General features: G+C 36.9%; 1 protein-coding gene and 1 long non-coding RNA gene across 12 annotated transcripts in view; one reads left to right on the plus strand and one right to left on the minus strand.

Moving 5' to 3' along the window:
• Window positions 1–21,358, minus strand: part of nrbp2a (nuclear receptor binding protein 2a) — a 65,254-nt gene that overhangs the window by 27,352 nt on the left and 16,544 nt on the right. The gene's annotated exons all lie outside the window — the stretch shown is intronic.
• Window positions 1,223–19,727, plus strand: LOC147837140 (uncharacterized). Of its 2 annotated transcripts, none has more exons than XR_015478686.1 (6): window positions 1,223–1,275; window positions 2,425–2,525; window positions 4,914–6,034; window positions 6,592–6,766; window positions 18,523–19,526; window positions 19,576–19,727. It is a non-coding gene; the product is annotated as an uncharacterized LOC147837140 (long non-coding RNA). The 2 variants fall into 2 exon arrangements; XR_015478685.1 differs by having other exon boundaries at window positions 4,914–5,090; window positions 6,674–6,766.

Here is a 21,358-nt window from a genome sequence, read left to right on the forward strand (position 1 = left end):
TGAGTGAACTAAAATACTCCAGCTGTCATCAAAAGCTAATTCTACAGACTCACACATGACATTAATAAGTTCAGACATATCGCTGCCATCTAGGATCTCTGAACTCGCTCCTCTGAATAGATCTATTGTCTCAGCTGATCGAAGAAGTGCGGCAGATTATTCTTGCTCAATTAATCACTTCAACTCCAGAGGGGAAAAGTGAATCTTACACTAACAGCAAGCAAAGCTAAAAACACGGTCATGGGTCTAAAACTGAGGGAATTGAATTTGTGTGACTCAGTTTCTCTCTCTGTCAAGTTTTCACGCTAAATTTGCAAAAGAGGTAATTTCAGCAAACAAAAATCACTTGGAAATACATTACTATGGATAAGGAATATGGCTGCACAATACTGGAAAAATATAGTATTGCAATACTTTTTTATTTTGAGATATATATTGCTATATGAATACAATTTCACCACTCACCAGATATCTCTATTTGGAAAGAATTCATAATGTTAGACCAATTGGTATGATTCTACAGTGACAGTGCATCTCCATATAATCTAATAAACAATCTAGAAACTTTTTGGAGTCCCCAGACACATTTTCGTTGTGGTCTGTGCTATTTGCAGTGCATTTTTGTATTTATACGTGTTGTGAGTTTTCATGGATAACAATCTATGAATTACAATCAAGAAAAATATACAATTTAAATAAAATGTTATATCATTTCCTGAGTCTAACAGTATTCAAGTACAGTAATTGAATGATAAAAATAATTTAATGAAACTGGTTGTTTACTACATGAGGATGCACATGTGCCCGTCGTCAACTATAGTGAAACAGAACCTGCATAGGCTGTGAATAACAGTTAATAAAGTTGTAAATAACGGTCAGTTTAATGCACAGAGTGATCGTGTGGTAGCAGCGCGGGAAGGGTGATTTTTTTTTCCTCAAAGCGACAGCAGACATGAAATGAGCGCACTCAGCACACTGAAAAAAATGATTTAGGCCTCTATTAAATTAAACATAATTCAATTTAGTTTATTTTAAACAATTTAATTTAGTTGTTGATTTTATTAAATTATTATTAATCGGGTTTAAGTGAATTAGATGTGTTTTGAACCAATCTAAATTAATTAATTAAAGTCTATTAGAAAAAATTATGTTAGCTTTGTGCGCATGCGCGTTATGTTCCGTTGCCTCGGCGCCAAAGCCCAAAGGAAGGTTTACAGAATCCAGTCAGATTGAAGCAAGACGCCACAGCCGGATTTCTGTACATCCATTTGCACAGTAAGTCACATTTTATATTGTACCAGACTGTTTATTAAAGAAAAACTTTGTGGGTAACATAAACGCATAAAATGGTCTCTCGTTCGGACTGTCTATTTTGGTCGTTTTTAAATTTCACAGCGACCAGCCGTCGAGCGCGCTCGCAAGTTAAGCTAACAGTTAACGTTACACACGGTTTGACAAATCTCGTTTTTATGTCGCAGAATATATTAAAGATTCTGTTTAGCAAGAATGTAGTTATGTAGACTTGATATATAATGTTTTTTTAATGAAGTAAATGGCTATTTTCAAGAGAATAAGCATTTTCTTTGATGTGACGACAGTGTCCGTGATCCGCCATTCCAAACGAAAAAAGCTTCGTTGCTAACGTTAGCTCAGTCCTTTGTGAATTTACCGTGGCTTTTACTATGGTTAACATTAAGCATGCGTTTAGATAGTTGTGAACGGACAGTACCATACTGATTTTGTTATAGAACGATTTGGTCTGGCGTTAGGGCACTACTGACTGTCTTAGGAGGTTGTCGAATGTGTGCCCATACTGGCGTAACATTAACTTTTAACGTAAAGGGCATCCATTTATAGTTCTTTATTTTTTTACGTGAGATGCTGTAATTATGTCTTTGGGGTTATAATTCACTTAATAGGCTAACTTATATTCACAGCAAGTGTTTATCAGCCACCGATAAACGTCCAGCGCAGGGGTTAACTTAATGTGACTTTTTCCATATTCATAAAGTGCCTTTTACATCAACGATAATGTAATTTAATTAAAATAATATCCTTTAAATAAGCTGAAGCAATCATTTAGTTGTTCAAACGTAAAACACATGCAGACGAGTGCTAAAACTTCATAGAAAATATTGTGGTTAAAATAAATTGACATTTTTAAGACATGGCGTTGAAGAATGGAATTTAATGCAGTGCTTTGACTGGTCTGAGACAGACTTTATATCGTATCAATCAGCCAGTGACGATTATCTTAATCATATTAATCACGTTCAGCAATTTGTTCAATAAGTAATTTATCTAAATGTATGTTGCCTAATATAATTAATCGGTAAACAATATGTTGATTAAGAAGTTGGTCATGTTGTAACTTGTGCTGAATTTTGAACCTAAATGATAATAATGTGCTTCCTTTCATTTGAGGTACTGTACAACAAGTTTCCTTTGCTGAGTTCCTTGGTCAGGGGTTTAAACACATTTTCTGTCCAGTACTGCAGTTGGAATTTTCCATCAACATTTTTATGGTAAGTAACTGCAAAACATTTATCACTACACATTACAGTAAACAGTTTCTTAACTGAATATGTTGCTCTGAAAAATCTAAATAGTCCCAAAAAAGGAAATTTACTCACTATTCACTCACCATGTTTCCATGGTTCCAAACCTTTGAGTTTCTTTTATCTGTTGAACACAAGACAAAATATTTTGAAGAGTGTTAGAAACCAGTAATCATTGACATTCATAGTAGGAAAAACATATTATGGAAGTCAATGATTACCGGTTTTCATCATTTTTCAAATTATCTTATGTCGTGTTTATCAGAACAAAGAAACTCAAACAGGTTTGTGACAAGTAAAGAATAAGTAAATGTTATTGTTGCTTCCCTAGTTTTCACAGTACTAGGGTGCAGTAAGAGCACAAACACAGAGTTCAACTTTGATTCAACTCCGTGATTCTCTCAAGAGAGGCGACCAAAATGTCTGACCTGCCATAAAATGATTCGACTATCTGCCGACCAAGAGAGGTTATTTACCTTTTTTTTCCTCCTGTACATTGCATCAACACAGCACAGCAAATATCAAAGTTGAAATTTAATTTGATTCAAAGAAGTGTCGCATCAGAATTTGGCTCAAAATTGCACAATAGAAATTCGCCCTTAAGCCTGGTTTGTACTTCTGCGTTGAGTGATTGGCGTGACCTACTGCGCCTGCCCTGCGTGCAGCTGAGCACTTATACTTGTGCGCGCTGTTTGTGTTGTTCTACAATAACACTTACAAAAGCAGTAGGTTTATATGTTCCCTCTGTATGGAGTTTCTTTGCTTGGGTTTTGTTTTTTCTGAACACTGCCTTAATGAACAAGCGGATAAAACTCGCTCATTCTGAGGCGGTAGCTGGCGGTCATGCAACAACTTTAATCATAAGGTAAACACAAAGCAACAGTTTCCACCTGGAGCTATTTCATGGGACTCTACACTTGTAAACACTAGCTCCAATGGGTTGGCGTGGCTCTCAACCCCGCCCACACACGTAAGCGTTACCAAGTCCACTAATAGAACGTGCGCTACGTGTTGTTGCGATGTTTAGTTACATTTTTGGAGAGATGCGCCACGGCAAGGGCTATTCAACTGCGCGCAGGCTGCGTCGGACCATACACGTGCATTTGACGCAGAAGTATAAATCAGCCTTTACATGTCTTTATCTTGGCTGAACATGTTAAATTACAAGGTAGTCGAAAAAAGAAATCACTTTAAATATAGTGTAACTAAACCAACTATTTACAAGTAAACAGTCAGTTGATTAAATAAATTTGAGTATCATTATAAATGTAATATACAGTTGAAGTCAGAATTATTAGCCCCTCTGACTTATTAACACCCCTGTTTATTTTTTTCCCCAATTTCTGTTTTATGAAGGGAAGATTGTTTCAGCACATTTCTAAGCATAATAGTTTTAGAAACCTATTTCTAATAACTGATTTATTTTATCTTTGTCATGATGACAGTAAATAATATTTTACTTGATATTTTTCAAGACACTTCTGTACAGCTTAAAGTGACATTTAAAGGCTTAACTAGGTTAATAAGGTGAATTGGGCATGTTAGGGTATTTAGGCAAGTTATTATATAATGATGGTTTGTTCTGTAGACTATCGAAAAAAAATTTGCTTAAAGGGGCTAATAATTTTGTCCCAAAATTGTTTTTAAAAAAATTAAAGACTGCTATTATATTAGCTGAAATAAAACAAATAAGACTTTCTCCAGAAGTTAAAATATTATCAGACATACTGTAAAAAATGTCCTTGCTCTGTTAAACATCATTTGGGAAATATTAAAAAAAGAAAAAAAAAATCAAAAGGGGGCTAATAATTCTGACTTCAACTGTACATGTAAGGGACAATCGTCAGATTTAGGTGTGTTAAAGGATATTAAGTGCACAACATCGAGGCAAAGTTTAATGTTTAGATTATTACTGCAAGTTGAAATTTAATATAGTTTTAATTTCTAAATTAAACATTTTAAAAATAAATATATAGGCTATGTTCTGAATAATGCTCATGTCCATGCTTGTCATGCCACAAACATACTTATATTCTATGTATTTGACGATGCAGTCAATGCATGCACTGAAAAAAATATGCTTATAGGCTACCTTTACCTGCAGGTTTCGCTAGCTGGGCAAAACTTAGATAGGCTATTAATAATGGATATACATTAAATATGTATAATTTTATTTGTGAAAGCAAGAGAGAAACTTGTGGGAGTGCTGTAATAAAGGAGTCTCAAATGACTAACAGTTGTGCATTACGGTAACGTGTTTTATTCGGGACATGGCATATGACAAATAATCGATAACATTTGAGCTGGTTTCAGTTATTAATTCTTTTTATTTTTAAAAATATATTTATTTTACAGGTGGCGCAGTGGGAAGCGCTCTCACCTCACAGCAAGAAGGTCGCTAGTTCGATTCTCGACTGGATCAGTTGGCATTTCTGTGTGGAGTCTACATGATCTCCCCGCGTTCGCATGGGTTTCCTCCGGGTGCTCCGGTTTCCCCCACAAGTCCAAAGACATGCGCTATAGGGGAATTGGGTAAGTTAAATAGTCGTAGTGTGTGTGTGTAAATGAAAGTGTATGGATGTTTTTTAAGTGATGGTTTGCAGCTGGAAGGGCATCCGCTGTGTAAAACATGCTGGATCAGTTGGCGGTTCATTTCGCTGTGGCGACACCAGATTAATAAAGGGATTAAGCCGAGAAGAAAATAAATTAATATTTATTTAACTTAATGTTAATATAACACTACTGATGATTTTTAGCTGAATCTGTGGTACATGGTGATCCAAATAATGGCAGCGAATGAGGATGGGTTTTTCAGTTTAAGAATAAAGTCCAAATCTAAAGCCATGGCTCCTGATGAAGGTCCTGTAAAGTGAAACGATTGGTCTGTGTAAGAAATTTAACATTATTTGCAATATTAGCATTAATCCACGACCTGGTCAAACAGATGGTATTTGGGTTGTGAGACGTAGTTTAGACGAAGTTGTCGGCGATTCTTCCTATTGTAAAGTCATGCAATGTTCAAGTCCCTGTCGCCGATCCATCTTGCAGTGAAAATAAAGCAGCAACGACTACTTTCAAATTGAACTCGGCATTAGTTAATGAATAAACTTAGAGACCTGGATATCGACACGTCTCTCTGCAACTGGATTATGGACTTTCTGTCTAAAAGACCTCAGAATGTTAGATCAGGCCACATCTGCTCCGCCATCTTCACACTCAACCCTGGTGTACCACAGGGCTGTGTGCTGAGCCTCTTCCTCTACTTCTTTTTTACTATCAACTGTAGGCCTGTGAATAGATCCAACATCATCATCAAATTTGCAAATGACACCACAGTGATTGGTCTAATCAGCAATAATGATGAGACGGCCTACAGGGAGGAGATACATCATCTGTCCACTTGGCCACTACCAAGCCGACCAATCACAGAGCTTGTGCTACGTGTCGTTGCGATGTGTAGTTACATTTTTTGAGAGGTGCACGTCAGCGACGGCCACGGCGAAGGGCTATGCGTCAGCACCGTAGCATTGGCGTGCGTTTGACGCAGAAGTATAAATCAGCCTTAAGGAACAACACTTTCCTCAGAGCTGTCCCTTTTTCAACTCTATCCCCCACTAATTATTTTGCCCTTCTAATACACCCCCACTGTCCTCATAACTTGTACTCCTCATTATCATTGCACTATTTAACATTTGCACATTTAAAAATTACACATTCATTGCACTACATTAGACTGATTCATTCATTTGAACTATACATATACTGTACACTTGTAATTGTTTATCTACCTGTACACTTCTGATTATTAATAGCAACCTGTACATATAATAATTTATTTTAAATTTCTGTTTATAGCTAATACAACCTGTATATAATGTTGATAGTACATCCATCTGTAAATATCACTAAAGTTTTTCTATATCTGCACTTTATAACTTATACCTGTATACTGCACTTGCTGCTATTGCACTGCTGGTTAGACCTAAACTGATTTTCGTTGCATTGTACTTGTACATGTGTAATGACAATAAAGTTTAATCTAATCTAATACATTTCTTAACGTTTTCCAATTTGTCATTTATGTATTTAACTAATCAAATTTGTATTATTTACAGACAACCGATGTCCATGTCAAAAGAGCGTCTATTCTTCAAGCTCTCTTTACCTACCTTGGTGAGGATGAGGCATGCCTGGTGAAAGAATACATAGTGAGTGCATCATAGTACTAGTGCTTGCACCTGGGCTATAAGAAAGAGCTGCTTTGCTCAGAGGCTGAGGGTGGGGTTACAGTGGCCAATGAGACAAACAGAAACTTTTTTGAGTGCCATATTTGAATTAATAGGTGAACCTAATGTTGAACACATTATGGTCTATTCAAATCACATTGCGCTGCACAAACACTTGCTAGATTCGTGCAAGTAAGTTGCATACTAATTCAATGCAAAAGTATGAATAGAACAATGAACAAAATATTTTAATATCTCAAAAACAAAATTAATAATTTTAAAGAATTTGAAAATAGCGTTTTCACTGTATGTCAATGGCGTTTTTCTTTTTTCAAATGCTTTCTATTTCCATATATTTATACATGAAGTTAAAAAAAAATGCCATTGGTCACTACACGCGTAAGAGCAACCTATTATCTTTTGCCTCAAACTCTTGCATTGTAATGGTAATACACACTGTTATTGAACCGTGAGAAAACTATCAGCTTGTTGAGTGTGACATCACATCGCTTGACTATATCAAATAGTATTGGGAGACTCAACAAATGGTAATAATAAACATTTACAAAGCGATGTAATACTTTTTGAAAATCACAATATGTGCCTAATATTAGTATGCCTAAAAATACTAAATGATTAAAAGTTGCATATGTTTCTTAATCCTTTGACGTTCTCAGCATTGGGTTCAGATCTGTGTTTGACCCCAGAGATATTCATTGTTTAATCCAGGGGTGTCCAAGCTTGGTCCTGGAGGGCCTGTGTCCTGCTAAGTTTAGTTCCAATTGCAATTCCAATTCCAAGTCCAATTAGACACACCTATGCTAGCTAATCAAGCTCTTACTAGGTGATCTAGAAACTATCTTGCCTCAACACACCTGCAAGGATGAGCTAAAATCGGCAGAACACTGGCCCTCCAAGAAGGAGTTTGGACACCCCTGTTTTAGTCTTTCTAAACAGTATTATTATTTCAATACAAACAAATAGACACAGAATTACAAGTAAACCACTTTTTTTCAAAAAAGAGAAAATTTATGTTTATGTTAAGATTAAAATTACTGTTTAAAAGCAACTTGACTTGTATTACATTTTTAGGTCAATAGGTGGCCGTACTAACAATCAAAAATGTATTGCTGAATAATTCTTCAAAAATGTTTAATCTAATAATGAAACATGACGTTTTTTTAAAGTATGAATTCAAGTTTTAAATTTGTATATTTACTTATACATTTAAAATATACTTAATATATTTAAATTATTTTGGTTTAATTAATGACACGTAAAAATACTAATTAAATAAATATACATGTCTATTAATTTGTCCAATTAAATTTGTTTTATTATGGTGGCTTGAAAAGCCAACATACTGTTATCTCACGTAAACTTATTATGGTGGCTTGAAAAGCCAACATACTGTTATCTCACTTAAACTTATTATGTTGGCTTGAGAAAGCCAACATACTGTAATGCTACTTAAACTTATTCTTATTATTATTATTATTCTTATTATTATTCCGGCTTCTGACCAAAAAAAAGCAATCGCTTCTCCTCCCAGGGCTTAGATGCTACAAGCCCCAAATTTGGTCAAAAGCTGTCTATTGCCCATGAGATGGTTGCTGTATGTCCTCATGCCGATAAGATTTGTAGTTTTTGAATTAAAAATTTTTTGAATTAAAAAATTGTAAATATTACAATCGAGTATTTGGGGCATATAAAAAAGTATACAATCCTCAAATTTGGCCAAAAGATGTGCTTTAAATTGAAGATAATTATCATATTTATTTGGTGTAATTATAAATAACAGTTTTCCTATAAATATTTTTTTTATATTAAATTTGTTAATTTCAAACCTAAAGCTTGTCAGAGTGTCCACGAGATGGCGCCAGAAGACTATTTTTGAGCCCTTTGGAATTGAGTTTACTGCACCTTTAAGAGGCGGAGATATCCGGGCTGACTGTTTCTGCTCTACAGAAAGTTCGGCTCATTTCAGACGTGCTTGTTACAACATTTGAAGCTGTTTACATTAAAATTTCTCAGCGAAAATACACAAATACAAGTGATACAACTCTATTTAGTGTTCCTTTAAGAGGCAGAGAGATCGGTGATCAAAATCGAGGTGAGGTTGAACTTAATTCTGGTCATCAGTCATTCATATTATGCTCGGGGTGAACTCCATAAAGCGTAATAAAACTGATCTGGATGCAGAATCATCCGCGTCGGAATCGACCCGCATGCATTTCTGTCTGCTACCCTGTGAGTTTTAAAATACATGCCTCTGATGTTGGCAGAAACATAACTTTACTTCGGATATTTCTTTCAAAACAGAATATTCTGTGCCGTGAAAAAGCCTTCTCCTCTACTTGTGATAATGAAAATGAAAGCCAAGGAACATTCACGTATATTATACAATAAACATATTTAATATAAAATCATTCTAACTTTATTTTTAATCCTTATTTTAACCCTCTAAAAACAGCTATGTCCTTGCCACAAAACTAATAATCCATCTTCAAAACCTACAATTTCTTTCCATTCGGTCTGGTCGGACCTGAACGTCTTTATACCGTTGTAATCACGTGTAAATTCTAACAAAGACAATGTTTGCACTTTGTAAATCACATTTTATTTATTGTGCAAAAATAAATCCAAACAGCATCATAACCAATAAAAACACACAGCAAAGAAAATGTATTTTAAAATAGTGAATATATATACATACAATGTATGAAGATTTTTTATATCCCCTTATATGCTCTGCTGTTGCTGCATCAATTTCTCTCTGTAACATCTGGATTGCAATTTACACTGCAATGTTCACAATTTATTATTATGGGGGGGAAATCCAAACAGTATTATAATGTTTTAAAGCAAAAATGTTAAGAACAATTATTTACAAACAGTGAAAATAAAGTGTGTGTATATACATATATATACAGTTGAAGTCAGAATTATTAGCTCCCCTGTTTATTTTTTGCCCAATTTCTGTTTAATGGAGGGAAGATTGTTTCAGCACATTTCTAAGCATAATAGCTTTAAAAACTCAATTCTAATAACTTCTTTATTTTATCTTTGCCATGATGACAGTAAATAATATTTGACTTGATATTTTTCAAGACACTTCTATACAGCTTAAAGTGACATTTAAAGCCTTAACTAGGTTAATAAGGTGAACTAGGCAGGTTAGGGTAATTAGGCAAGTTATTGTATAATGATGGTTTGTTCTGTAGACTATCAAAAAAAAATTGCTTAAAGGGGCAAATAATTGTGTCCCAAAAATAGTTTTTAAATAATTAATAACTGCTTTTATTCTAGCCGAAATAAAACAAATAAGACTTTCTCAAGAAGAAAAAATATTATCAGACATACAGTGAAAATTTCCTTGCTCTGTTAAACATCATTTAGGAAATATTTAAAAAAGGGGAAAAAAAAATCAAAAGGGGGTTAATAATTCTGACTTCAACAGTGTATATATGTATGTATATATATACATACATATATACATATATAACACATACACACATTTATGGTTAGGGTTATAAGGATTATTTCTTAATCCCCCTTTTATGTTAGCAAAAACATAAGTTTACTTCAGATATTTCTTTCAAAACAATATTCTGTGCCGCAAAAGAGCCTTCTCCTCACTTGTGATAATGACAATGAAAGCCAAGCTTTTGGCCTATGCTGTACCAAAAAAAAATAAAATCACCCAGGTGATGACAATTAAATATTACGATTATAACATTGTGTTAGTGGCCAGTGGGGTGGAACAACGTCATTGGTCAGAATTAACCACGTGATGAAGACGGCCTATAATATTGTATTTAATGCGATTTTCTTCCTGTAAACTGTATATATAACTATAACTATATATATAATGCTGCAAATTACTGTAAATTGACTGTACTCTATATTAACTGCAAAAATTATAAGACTGGTTAAATAAAAGACAAATTAACTAAATGCATGTGCTATTGTTTCATTAGTATTTTAATTTAATATTTTTCTTTATATGATATTTATTATAATGTAATTTTGTTCAGATTATAATATATACTATAAATACTAACTATACTATAGTGATCTGCATTAAACAACCTGAACAAATCAGTCCTCTCTCTCTCTCTCGATTTGATCAAAAATGTAAATGAGGCCTTCCGATTAACAGTTCAGTGGACCCTAGCATCAGCCTAGAAACCACTCAGAACACCCTAGCAACTACCTAGGAATGCCTTAGCAACATCTTAGCAACCGCCTAGCAACCACTTCTCAACCGCTGTGCTTCCTGCCAACTGCCTTTGAGTCCCCGGCGCAGTCACGTTGGCTTTCTCAAGCCAACATCAAAGTTCGTCAACGAACTTTAGGTTCTAGTTATTATTCTGCTTCTTCTTCTTCTTTCTTCTGAGACTAATTTTAAAGTCTATCCCCTCCTAACCCTTTCAAGCTTCATACCTCAAACTTTCGTCAAACCTTCAAACTGGTCTGACTCGGGTTGCTATATCTTTTCCGACTGATCCGACTTTCGGTTTTCCGAAAAACGACCCGGAAAATTCCCAAAATTCCCATTGACTTAACATTGGGTCAAACTTTGTCACCTCATAACTCTGCATCAGACTGTCCTACAGACTTCTAACTGGGCTCATTTAACTCAGTCTAGCCAGCAGCCAATAACTGATGACCTTTAAACTTACTAGCCACTCCCTAGCAACCACTTTTGGCACCCTAGCAACTGTCCCATAGACTTCCATTGTAAAAGACTGCCATTGACTTAACATTGAGTCAACCTTTGTGAGCTCATAACTCTGCATCAGACTGTCCTACAGACTAGAGTCAGGCCTCATTCAACTCAGTCTAGTCAGTAGCCAATCACTGATGGCCTTTAGACTTACTAGCCACTCCCTAGCAACCACTTATGGCACCCTAGCAACTGTCCCGTAGACTTCCATTCAAAAGACTCTCATTGACTTAACATGGGATCAAACTTTGTGAGCTCATAACTCTGCATCAGACTGTCATACAGACTAATGGCTGAGCTCATTTAACTCAGACTACCAAACTGCCAATAACTGATGAGCTTTTAACTTTCTAGCCACACCCCTAACTACCACATACTGCACCCTAGCAACTGTCCCGTAGACTTCCATTACAAAAGACTCTCATTGACTTAACATGGGATCAAACTTTGTGAGCTCATAACTCAGCATCAGACTGTCATAGAGACTAATGGCTGAGCTCATTTAACTCAGTCTAGCCAGCAGCCAATCACTGATGGCCTTTTAACTTTCTAGCCACACCCCTAACTACCACATACTGCACCCTAGCAACTGTCCTATATAATGTAATTAGCTGTGCTATCAAATGCTTATAAATCTAACATACTAATGACATGTCAATCATGCTAGCAACATACTACTCATATGCTAATCATGCTAATGACATGCTAACTCATACTGGAAACATGCTAATGACATGCTAATTTGAACTAGAATCATGCTAGTAACATGCTAATTCATACTAGACTCATGTTAATAACTGGCCTACATGCATATCTTTGCATAGCAGTGTCCTATTGACTTGGGGGATGGCTCATCTGACTCAGACAACCAATGAGCATCTCAATATGATAATAAAGCTCACAAGCCACGCCCCCAAATTGATTCCATAGACTTTCATTAAAATAGGCCAAGATGCATATCTTTGCATAGCAGTGTCATAGAGACAAGGGGGTTGGTTCATTTGACTAAGACAACCAACCACATTCAAGTTCACTCTGTAACCTCGCCCATAGCAACAAAACAGAGTACCCTAGCAACCATTCATCAACAGCTATATCTCAGCATCAGAACATCGTAGAGACTTGGAGATTGGCTCGTTTGACTCATGCTAGCATACGGAACTTCCTATATGCTACACATGCTAGCAGTGACTAGCTACATGCTAATATTGACCAGCCAAGTACTGTAACTTGCTAGAAATGCTTACTAAGTATAAATGTTTTATCAAGCATGTATGTGAGGCTTGCCTAGTAACCAACCAGGGTACCCTAGCAACTGCCTAGCAACCACCCAAACTACCCTAGCAACCGCCTAGCAACGGCCTAGTAATGCCTTAGTAAGGGCCTAGCGACCACTAAGGACACCCTAGCAACCGCCTAGCAACGCCTTAGCAACCACTCAGAATACCTTAGCAACCACCTAGCAACACCTTAGCAACCACCCAGCAACCACTTGGGACACCTTAGCAACCGCCTAGCAACACCTTAGCAACCACCTAGGAACCACTTAGGACACCCTAGCAACCGCCTAGCAACACCTTAGCAACCACCTAGCAACACCTTAGCAACCACCTAGCAACCACTTAGGACACCTTAGCAACCACCTAGCAACACCTTAGCAACCACCTAGCAACCACTCAGAACACCCTAGCAACTGCTTAGCAACGCCTTAGCAACCACCTAGCAACCACTCAGGACACCCTAGCAACCACCTAGCAACACCTTAGCAACCACCTAGCAACCACTCAGGACACCCTAGCAACCACCTAGCAACGCCTTAGCAACCACTCAGAATACCCTAGCAACCGCCTAGCAACACCTTAGCAACCACCTAGCAACCACTTAGGACACCCTAGCAACCGCCTAGCAACACCTTAGCAACCACCTAGCAACACCTTAGCAACCACCTAGCAACCACTTAGGACACCTTTGCAACCACCTAGCAACACCTTAGCAACCACCTAGCAACCACTCAGAACACCCTAGCAACCGCCTAGCAAGACCTTAGCAACCATCTAGCAACCACTTAGGACACCCTAGCAACCGCCTAGCAACACCTTAGCAACCACCTAGCAACACCTTAGCAACCACCAAGCAACCACTTAGGATACCTTAGCAACCACCTAGCAACACCTTAGCAACCACTCAGAACACCCTAGCAACCGCCTAGCAACACCTTAGCAACAACCTAGCAACCACTCAGAATACCCTAGCGACCACCTTGCAACACCTTAGTAACCACTAAGCAACTAGTCAGAACACCTTAGCAACTGCCTAGCACCACCTTAGCAACCACCTAGCAACCACTCAAAACACCCTAGCAACCGTCTAGCAACACCTTAGCAACCACCTAGCAACTAGTCAGACCACCTTAGCAACTGCCTGGCACCACCTTAGCAACCACTTAAAACACCCTAGCAACCGCCTAGTAAAATGCTAATTCATGCTAGAATTATGCTAACAACATGCTAATTCATGCTAGAATCATACTAGTAACATGCTAATTTATGCTAGATTTATGCTAACAACATGCTAATTCATGCTAGAATCATGCTAGTAACATGCTAATTCATGCTAGAATCATGCTAACATGCTAATTCATGTAAGAATCATGCTACTAACATGCTAATTCATGCTAGAATTATCCAAGTAGCATGCTAATTCATGCTAGAATCATGCTAGTAACATGCTAATTCATGCTAGAATCACGCTAACAACATGCTAATTCATGTTAGAAACATGCTAGTAACTTGCTAATTCATGCTAGAATCATGCTAACAACATGCTAATTCATGTAAGAATCATGCTACTAACATGCTAATTCATGCTAGTAATATGTTACCTCAAGCTAAAATCATACTAACATGCTATTTACACTTTAAAACCACTTCAAACTTTCAGATTCGGCTTTTCAAGCCACCATAAAGTTTGTCCTCAAACTTTACTATCTAGTTATTATTCTTCTTCTTCTTATTCTTCTGAGACTAATTTCTAAGTGTATCTCCTCCTAAACTTTTCAAGCTTCATACTTCAAACTTTCGTCAAACCTTCAAACTGGTCTGACTCGGGTTGCTATATCCTTTCCGACTGATCCGACTTTCGGTTTTCCGAAAAACGACCCGGAAAATTCCCAAAATTCCCATTGACTTAACATTGGGTCAAACTTTGTGACCTCATAACTCTGCATCAGACTGTCCTACAGACTTCTAACTGGGCTCATTTAACTCAGTCTAGCCAGCAGCCAATAACTGATGACCTTTTAACTTACTAGCCACTCCCTAGCAACCACTTTTGGCACCCTAGCAACTGTCCCATAGACTTCCATTGTAAAAGACTGCCATTGACTTAACATTGAGTCAACCTTTGTGAGCTCATAACTCTGCATCAGTCTGTCCTACAGACTAGAGTCAGGCCTCATTCAACTCAGTAGCCAATCACTGATGAACTTTAGACTTACTAGCCACTCCCTAGCAACCACTTATGGCACCCTAGCAACTGTCCCGTAGACTTCCATTGTAAAAGACTCTCATTGACTTAACATGGGATCAAACTTTGTGAGCTCATAACTCTGCATCAGACTGTCATACAGACTAATGGCTGAGCTCATTTAACTCAGACTACCAAACTGCCAATAACTGATTAGCTTTTAACTTTCTAGCCACACCCCTAACTACCACATACTGCACCCTAGCAACTGTCCCGTAGACTTCCATTACAAAAGACTCTCATTGACTTAACATGGGATCAAACTTTGTGAGCTCATAACTCTGCATCAGACTGTCATACAGACTAATGGCTGAGCTCATTTAACTCAGACTACCAAACTGCCAATAACTGATGAGCTTTTAACTTTCTAGCCACACCCCTAACTACCACATACTGCACCCTAGCAACTGTCCCGTAGACTTCCATTAAAATAGGCCAAGATGCATATCTTTGCAAAGCAGTGTCATAGAGACATGGGGGTTAGTTCTTTGACTAAGACAACCAACCACATTCAAGTTCACTCTGTAACCTCGCCCATAGCAACAAAACAGAATACCCTAGCAACCATTCATCAACAGCTATATCTCAGCATCAGAACATCGTAGAGACTTGGAGATTGGCTCGTTTGACTCATGCTAGCAAATGGAACTTCCTATATGCTACACATGCTAGCAGTGACTAGCTACATGCTAATATTGACTAGCCAAGTACTGTAACTTGCTAGAAATGCTTACTAAGTATAAATGTTTTATCAAGCATGTATGTGAGGCTTGCCTAGTAACCAACCAGGGTACCCTAGCAACTGCCTAGCAACCACCCAAATTACCCTAGCAACCGCCTAGCAACCACCTAGCAACGGCCTAGTAATGCCTTAGTAAGGGCCTAGCGACCACTCAGGACACCCTAGCAACCGCCTAGCAACGCCTTAGCAACCACTCAGAATACCTTAGCAACCACCTAGCAACCATCTAGCAACCACTTGGGACACCTTAGCAACCGCCTAGCAACACCTTAGCAACCACTCAGAACACCCTAGCAACTGCCTAGCAACGCCTTAGCAACCACTCAGGACACCCTAGCAACCGCCTAGCAACACCTTAGCAACCACCTAGCAACCACTCAGGACACCCTAGCAACCACCTAGCAACGCCTTAGCAACCACTGAGAACACCCTAGCAACCATCTAGCAACCACTTAGGACACCTTAGCAACCACCTAGCAACACCTTAGCAACCACCTAGCAACCACTCAGAACACCCTAGCAACCGCCTAGCAACACCTTAGCAACCACCTAGCAACCACTTAAAACACCCTGGCAACCGCCTAGCAACACCTTAGCAACCACCTAGCAACACCTTAGCAACCACCTAGCAACCACTCAGGACACCTTAGCAACCACCTAGCAACACCTTAGCAACCACCTAGCAACCACTCAGGACACCCTAGCAACCACCTAGCAACACCTTAGCAACCACCAAGCAACCACTCAGGACACCCTAGCAACCACCTAGCAACGCCTTAGCAACCACTCAGAATACCCTAGCAACCACCTAGCAACCACTTAGAACACCTTAGCAACCACCTAGCAACACCTTAGCAACCACTCAGAACACCCTAGCAACCGCCTAGCAACACCTTAGCAACCACCTAGCAACCACTCAGAATACCCTAGCGACCACCTTGCAACACCTTAGTAACCACTTAGCAACTAGTCAGAACACCTTAGCAACTGCCTAGCACCACCTTAGCAACCACCTAGCAACCACTCAAAACACCCTAGCAACCGTCTAGCAACACCCTAGCAACCACCTAGCAACTAGTCAGACCACCTTAGTAACTGCCTTGCGCCACCTTAGCAACCACCTAGCAACCACTTAAAACACCCTAGCAACCACCTAGTAAAATGCTAATTCATGCTAGAATCATGCTAACAACATGCTAATTCATGCTAGAATCATGCTAGTAACATGCTAATTCATGCTAGAATCATGCTAACAACATGCTAATTCATGTAAGAATCATGCTACTAACATGCTAATTCATGCTAGAATTATCCTAGTAGCATGCTAATTCATGCTAGAATCATGCTAGTAACATGCTAATCCATGCTAGAATCACGCTAACAACATGCTAATTCATGCTAGAATCATGCTAGTAACTTGCTAATTCATGCTAGAATCATGCTACCAACATGCTAATTCATGTAAGAATTATGCTACTAACATGCTAATTCATGCTAGTAATATGTTAACTCAAGCTAAAATCATACTAACATGCTATTTACACTTTAAAACCACTTCAAACTTTCAGATTCTGCTTTTCAAGCCACCATAAAGTTTGTCCTCAAACTTTACTATCTAGTTATCATTGTACTTTTTTTTTATTATTTGCAGAGGTCCTGTGGGTCTTTGAAAAGTCTTAAGTATTAAATTAGATTTTTACAATTTAAGGTCATAAAAAGTCTTAAATTTGAGAGGTCTTAAATTTTGCATCAAGGTGTGACATTTCTACTGAATTTCATTCGCTGATGTTTATTTTACTTGTGCACAATTATTCTTAAGCCTTGTGTGCTGTTGAGAATATTAATTTGGAGACAGATTTCTTTGTTTGAGCTCATGAAAGTGAGACTTTTGCACACATTGTTTTGAAAGTTGCTTATATACATTTTTTCAGACATAGTAAACATAGTAAGTGTATTTATGCACACATACACACACACTATCATTTACTGTTTATACTCCAAAGAACTCAAAAAATATAAAAGCCAGAAACTTTTTTGCACAGGACTATCTAAATGGTTATGCTGTCAACTGATCATCAACAGTAAAAATGACAAAATATACATTTACCAAAAAGGGAAGATAACCAGCAACAATGCGTGATTACATGCTGTCATGGATTTGCATCCAAAAAATGTTTTAATGGAAGTCAATGGGGCAAAAAAAACAGCAACTAACATAAGGAAAGGGTAGTAAATTTAAATAATACAGAAGGGTTAAGGTGAACAATTATGACCAGGTGTATTGATATACAGTGGGTCTGATCAGAAGGTATTTCCACATTCAAGTGGCCAAATCTGTGGTTTTCAAGCCTTAAACCTTGAGTAATATTATTTAAATAATAATGCAATAATGCTTCCTTGACATTATATTTAGTTTTCAACATATTACTGTATTGTTTGCCTTTCAATTATTTTTTCCAAAATTATTTTTAGTTAGTCTTAAAAGATCTTAAATTTACCCTGATAAAACCTGAATAAACCCTGTAAATAATTGTGAAGAAGTCGTACTTGCAGATCATGCACAAATATATGTACGCCAATATGCACTCATAAATGATTGTTATAATATTTCACAGGTATCAGTGTGGGTGTGGGGAGGGCCGTTAAGGTTTTGGTTTTATTTACATTTGATTTCTTCTGACTTTTTACAAAATATGTTTCAAAAACAATGTCTAATAATGGTTTCTCTTTATTTAAATATAGGGCAATCAAAAAGAAGAATTTTTGAAGGACCTGACAAACACCGCCATGGCCATATGTGTCATCAAAAAGGAAAGAGGAGATTATGAGGACATTGGCATCGTTGTGGATGGAACAGTGATTATTGAACAGATAAAATCTGTTGCACAAGCCTGTGCACTGATGTTGGGGGCAATTTATGTGCTTGATTTGGCCTACCCAAAAGAACTCAAATACTATTACGAGTTTGCCCAAAAAGTACTTGTGCAAATGAACTCTGACAAGCTCTCCTCAAAGGTTCTCATACTGGAAAACAGTGTGATACTGTAATTTTAAGCATTGAAGTGTTAATAAATGCTCAACAACCAAATGTATATCATATACAAATTGCAGTTTAGTGTAGGAATTGTTTAATAAGTGAATTCAGTTTTCTTTGTGTGGAAAATTAATTAGCTGTAGGAACTTGTTTTAAATGGTGTGCGTGTGCGTGTGTGTGTGTGTGTGTGTGAGAGAGAGAGAGAGAGCATGTGCATTCTATAAACTTTGTATTTATTCCATTTCATACAACTTGTAGTTGCTCAATTTGTTATGAGTTAATTTTTTAAGTTAATTAGTTGATTATTTTGTGTGTTGGGGTGTGTGTGTGTCATAAGGATTGCCGTTTGCTCCAAGACTTCATACAGTTTTCTTTTATGTGTTGGTTTAAATTAAATGTGCTGTACAAACTGTTTATTGTGTTATGGTGTGCTGCTAAAGCATTTTTAGGCAGTGATTTATGTTTTGTTAAAAAAATGCATCTTAAAAAGTCATTAAAATGAATTCAAAACAAATGTGGTCAAGTGTCATTTCAAAGTGTATTTGCAAGCAATTTAATGATCATTTTAGACATCAAAAATAAATAGATATAAGTAGGAATAACATAATTAAATTATAGTGAACTAAATGAATTTAATTAGATAAATGTAACTAAATAAAATTGATTAAATCCAACTTATTTTGATTATTTAAATCCAACACATATAAATTGAGTAAATCCAACCTAATTTGATTGTTTAAATCCAACACATATAAATTGAGTAAATCCAACCTAATTTGATTGTTTAAATCCAACACATATAAATTGAGTAAATCCAACTAAAATTGTTTGCTTAAACTTAACCCAATTCATTTATTTGCAACAGCTTGCCTTAAAAAAATTAAGTAAATCCAATGAATCATTTTTTTCAGTGCAGCTAAAGTGCAAACAATAACATATACATCATTTAAATGATCTTATAATGATTTTAAACGTATGATTACGACAAGCATTTGATATGCTTTTTCTAGTAGTGGGCCGTTATCGGCATTAACACAAGACTCATATCGTGCAATAGGGTTAGGGTTGAAATATCGCCGTTAATCTATTCTCAAATTTGGATTGGGAGCTGGGTCTATTCTACGCAAGCTATGATGACTTTCACCTTGATATTTTAGCACGGATGTATACCTGACAGGTGAGCCGTCTGACAAAAAAGTGCCCTTCTGAATCAAATCAGCAGCATGCCAGACGTTAACTGCAGTTTGGCAGTTTTACCTTCACTCTTGAACATTTCATTCATGCTGCCGTGACAAACTGGGGTAGACGCAAATAAGGAGTAAGGACTGGTGAGTGTTATAGAACTTAATAATGCACGCCAAATGAAAAGCAGAAAAATTTCAGCATTTCGTGATGTGTGTGGTCCTTTACTGACAGCCACATGTGTGGATCTTGTTGGAAAATATGGCGAAAAGTCTTTTATGATGGTAATAGTTTGATCACGGTGTTTACTTCAATATTGTCACTAATATATGTATACTCCACGTCTTAAGTCCATTTCAGTTTAGTTCAGTTATGACTTTAGTCGGATTAAAGTGACCAAAAATCGCTGTTTTAAGATTATGTAGGCCTACAGTTCACAATGCATGTTTACTGAATAAACAGTTAGTAAACACAAGTACATCTTTTTGAACATCATTTATTTTCATCGCCAGTTATCATAGTAAAACAGTTTGTGATGCACTTTGGAAACAGGAGATGAGCCTCTGGTCTAATGCGCCACCTGGCTTGGGAAATCGTTCTCCATGACTTATTATTTGGGTAGCACACATAGTCGAATTCCTTCAGCAGAATTCAAATGAGTCATTTTAATCTAGATTAATTCCAAGATGCCCACCTATAGTTTTTTTCTTTCATAGTGAACACAGAGTGTTGTGCATAAAAAAGAAATGTTAACATGGTCAGTATGTACTCTAGCCTATATAAATGTTAAATATAATGCATGAGGGAATCTGCTAATGACAAATATCTGATTTTACCAGTGAAAAAATTGTCTAATAATGTTGTCAATAAAAAATGACAAGCACATGTCTCAAACAGAATAATTCAACTTTAGAATCATCAATACTTGTATTCTGATGCCATCACTTTACTGTGAATTAACAATCAGGACATTTAAAGTCTACTTAAGTCCAGTATACCAAGTCTATACAAAATTCAGCATTTTAACCAACAGTAGACCTACACATAGGCCTGGTATTATTATTGTAGTTTTACCATGTTTGGGAATTAACAATAATAATAGCCCACTCAATAATAAGCCTTAGTTTTATGTACAGAATCATGAGAAAATCGTGATCTTGATTTTAAGCAAAAAAAAAAAAAAAAAAAAGATTCTCATTTTAGCCAGAATTGTGCAGCTCTAGTTTAAATAAATGCTCTCTCAACATGAAACCTCTTTAAAATATCTGTATTTGTGACGGAACAAAAAAATGCCTTACTAGTAGGGAACAGCGAGGTTTGAAGGTTTCATTGTCCATTTCAAATTAGATTAAAACAGTATTC

The sequence above is a fragment of the Danio rerio genome, chromosome 2 (assembly GCF_052040795.2).
Source record: "Danio rerio strain M-AB ecotype USA chromosome 2, GRCz13ab, whole genome shotgun sequence".
NCBI classification, from domain to species: Eukaryota; Metazoa; Chordata; class Actinopteri; order Cypriniformes; family Danionidae; genus Danio; species Danio rerio.